General features: G+C 40.5%; 1 non-coding gene across 1 annotated transcript; it reads right to left on the bottom strand.

The window, feature by feature from the left end:
* Positions 1-414: 414 nt before the first annotated feature.
* TRNAD-GUC lies at positions 415-488 on the bottom strand. The gene has a single exon. It is a non-coding gene; the product is annotated as a tRNA-Asp (tRNA).
* Positions 489-4,507: the final 4,019 nt, after the last annotated feature.

Below are 4,507 nucleotides of genomic sequence, written 5' to 3'. Positions count from 1 at the left end.
GCTCCTATGACTCGAATACACATCAATTTTCGAGCTCCACTAGGATGGTTTTTTTATACCTAAAAATGCAAAAAAGAATTCTTGAAAAAAGTTGCAAGAATTCTTTTATAATAAGCACTCTTATCAATAGCAAAAATAGGGTTAGGTGGCAATTTTGATTTAGTAAAATCCATCTACTGCCAACAAATACCTCCTTTTTTTTCTCTTTTGTTGTGTAATTGTTCTATTGTAATTAATTGAATCGGTTCAATTCTTGCCCTCATATTGAAATGAATCGAGATTGATAAGGAGTTAGTTAATGATGTTTGAGCATGTACTTTTTTTGAGTGTCTATTTATTTTCGAGATCTTGCTCCTTGCCCCTTTTTTTATGGAAAAAGGAAATATCAATTTCTCCATTCATTGAACCCTAGTTCGGGACTGACGGGGCTCGAACCCGCAGCTTCCGCCTTGACAGGGCGGTGCTCTGACCAATTGAACTACAATCCCCGCGGGGTGTATGGCATACCCATTCTTAAATAGAACCATAAACGAAAATGCGAGAAAAATTGCAATCCCTACCGCATAATAGTGCACCTACACGCCTTCATCGACGTTGTTTTTTGACCGGAAGACCTAGAGCTAACTATCGACATTTTGGGCTATCCGGACACCATCTAAGATTTCAATTCCCAGTAAAAAAAATATAGAATAGAAAAATATGGGACAAAAAATAAATCCACTCAGTTTCAGACTTGGTACAACCCAAAAACACCATTCCTTTTGGTTCGCACAACCAAAAAATTATTCTGAAGGTCTACAGGAAGATAAAAAAAAGGTCTTCTAAACCTTTGGTATAGGTTCAAATCCTATTGGACGCAATCTTATTTCTATCTATTCTTTAAATAACTATACTAAACTAAAAACCTTTATTCCCATGTCTTCCGGCTACTTTATCCCCAACTTTGATTTCACGTTTCTGTAAAATATATACACGAACCATTATGTTGAGCGGGTCCCTTTGGATCCATTTCACATCGATAACGCGCCCTCTTCCACCTATAGGTAATTTCAGAGAAGTTTCTTTTGAAGTGGAAACCTCAAGGCCAAATATGGCCCGTAATAATCCAGCTTCCGCGATATAAGATGATTCGCTCGCTATCTGAGGCGTTAATTTACCTACTAAAATATCACCAGTTTCTACCCAGGATCCCAACCTAACAACTCCATTTCTGTCCAAATTGCGGAAATTTTCATTGTAAATATGAATTCCTTTGTTATAAGAGCAGCTAAACCTTATTTGGCCACTACAGGAGCAACTGTTAATGGCCATTATGGAGAAATCCTTTACAAGGGAGATAGGTTAGTTACGTTTATATATGAAAAATCGAGATCTAGTGACATACCGCAAGGTCTTCCAAAAGTGGAACAAATATTTGAAGCGCGTTCAAAAACTATATGTAGTTCTTTCTACCACACTTTAAGATTCCAACCAGATCCTTTCATTTAAGACTTGGATTTTTTATTTAATCCATTCTTAATTTCTTCAATGATTAATTGGAATTCCAATTAATTATTTTGGCTGACTGTTTTTACATAAATAATAAGCTCTGGAATATTATTTCCGGGCACTAGAACGAAACCCCTTCTTACTGCAAGATTTTAATAATATGGCCGTGATCTGTCATTACGTGCGACTATCTCCACTATAGAAAGAAAAAAAAGAGAGGATCAAATTTTCTAGTAAATACTAGAAAAAAGGGCTTTCTACATAGGGATCGTAAAAACAACGATTTTTCCCTATCAGCTGTAGGAAGGAAGGACACTTCACGAGAATCAAAAAACGAAGAAAGGAAAATTTCATCTCGTACGGCTCAAGCAGAAACACAAAAATTTTCAACGAATATTAGAAAAAAGGTTCAAAACTTCATCAGCCACTGAATTGGGTCGATTTGCCTTGAAGATATCAAATAAGAAAAATCCGGAATATCTTCTTTGTGATGATAATGCCAAAAAATCTCAAGTTGGCGCATCTTTCTTTCTTCCTTTCCCTTATGTTGGTCATTAGAGGCTTCTTGACTTTTCTCTTCCCTATAAAGGATTTGTTTTTTTATGCGTCCGATAGATTTACCCGTTGTGGATTGGAGATTTGAAAAGGATATTAAAAGAAAACAATTGCTTAATTATAGTATTGATTTCGGAGTTTGTATATTTTGTGGCAATTGTGTTGAGTACTGTAGTGTTTCCTTGTTCTTTTATTATATGAATTTGAATTGGTTCTTAATTGAGATTCGATTTGATAATTTTAAAATACGAGGATAAGATGTCAGAAATCTCTATATATATACATTTGTTTCTCTATTTTGTTTGCATATTTTCTCATTTTCTATTGAATCGGATTCTAAAATCATTGCATAAAGTGGAAACCTGCATAAAAGAGGACTCCACTTATAGACATTAAGGATATTATAGTATAGATCTAGCCTGACTCCACCCTCCTTAATGCATATATACTTTGAAAATTCCCCCCAGATGGTAATCTTAAAGTGGCCGATTTACCCTCTTTTGCAATGAGTTTCGCTACAGCACCTGCTGCTCTAGCTAATTGTGTTGGGTTTCGTAGTAATTTCAAAAATTTTCCTACGCACACGCAAGATCATGTGATGCATAGCAACGAGGGGGAGAGTGTTGTCTACGTACCCAACGCAGACCGACTGCGGAAGCGATGACACGACGTAGAGGAAATAGTCGTACGTCTTCACGATCCAACCGATCAAGTACCGAAACTACGGCACCTCCGAGTTCGAGCACACGTTCAGCTTGATGACGATCCCCGGACTCCGATCCAGCAAAGTGTCGGGGAAGAGTTCCGTCAGCACGACGGCGTGGTGACGATCTTGATGAACTATAGCAGCAGGGCTTCGCCTAAACTCCGCTACAGTATTATCGAGGAATATGGTGGCAGGGGGCACCGCACACGGCTAAGGAATAGATCACGTGGATCAACTTGTGTGTTCTAGGGTGCCTCTACCTCAGTATATAAAGGAGCCAAGGGGAAGGGGGGCGCCGGCCAGGGAGGAGGGCGCAGGAGGAGTCCTACTCCTTCCGGGAGTAGGACCCCCCCCCCCCAATCCTATTCAAACTAGGATTCCCTAAGGGGGGAATGTCGCGACCGGTTTTTCCAGGAAATAAATTTCCAGAAAAGACCGTCATGCTCATCAGCCCCAGGATTACTGTTAGCTGATGAGATTCCAACTTGATACAGAAATTCCAAGCAACATACAAAATATGCAGTACAAGACCATTCTGGCCTGTGAGTACAACAAATGGTTTCTAGTGGTTGATGGCGGAAGCGGTTTGTGGATCATCGGTGTCTATGGGACTCCAATTCCCACAGAAACAGCTGACCAGGTTAACTCCTATCTTCGCGAGGCTGCTATCTCCATTGCTTAGGTTCCGGGCTGTCATCGCGTCACTCCTCTCCGTGCAAGAAAATCTGGCCAAGACAATAGCCAGGGACAAGCCAGTGAGTACTTTGAATGTACTCGCAAACATTATGAACACAGGTATAATATAACAATGATGTGCTAAAATATTTTATGCTCATGACGTCAGTCACAATAGATAAATGAAATTCTGATGCGTGCAAGCAAGTTATTTATAAAATTTCAATAACATGGTAGTATAAAAACTTATGAAACAAATAATCAAGTAATGCCACAGTCGGGCGTCTGAGCGACGCCACATAAAGGGCTATAAAAGAAATTGCCACAGTCGGGCGTCTGAGCGACGCCACATAAAGGGCTTTAAAAGAAATGCCACAGTCGGGCGTCTGAGCAACGCCACATAAAGGGCTTTAAAAGAAAATGCCACAGTCGGGCGTCTGAGCGACGCCACATAAAGGGCTTTTACAAGAAAATGCCACAGTCGGGCGTCTGAGCGACGCCACATAAAGGGCTTTAAAAGAAATTGCCACAGTCGGGCGTCTGAGCGACGCCACATAAAGGGCTTTAAAAGAAATGCCACAGTCGGGCGTCTGAGCGACGCCACATAAAGGGCTTTTACAAGAAAATGCCACAGTCGGGCGTCTGAGCGACGCCACATAAAGGGCTTTAAAAGAAATGATCATAATGAATATCGCGGAGGTAGAACCATCCCAGAGATATTCGGTAATAACAATAATGTCACGGGTCAGTCAACAACAGTAATAATAATCATCACAGATATCACAAGTCACGGGTAGTAAATTCCACTTTTCTGGTTAACAGTTTCACCTCCGAAGACCGACACTAAGACCGATACTTGACCCATCCCAGACTGTGATCCTTAACCATGGACACGGCTATTCGAATAGGTTTATTCTCTGCAGAGGGTGTACTCTTTACCCACGAGTAACGGATTTCTTTAGTCCATCAGGACTAATTCCGTCTACGGTCTTTTTGTTGAAAACACACCTAACTTGCACACACCAGCTTATCACACACGTGTCTGGAATCACCCACGACACCTGTTAAGTAAACTCTAAGTGG

Source organism: Triticum dicoccoides, chromosome 6A, assembly GCF_002162155.2.
Source record: "Triticum dicoccoides isolate Atlit2015 ecotype Zavitan chromosome 6A, WEW_v2.0, whole genome shotgun sequence".
Lineage (NCBI taxonomy): Eukaryota > Viridiplantae > Streptophyta > Magnoliopsida > Poales > Poaceae > Triticum > Triticum dicoccoides.
Note: the sequence above shows the minus strand (reverse complement) of the source record. Positions and strands in the feature narration are given on the sequence as shown.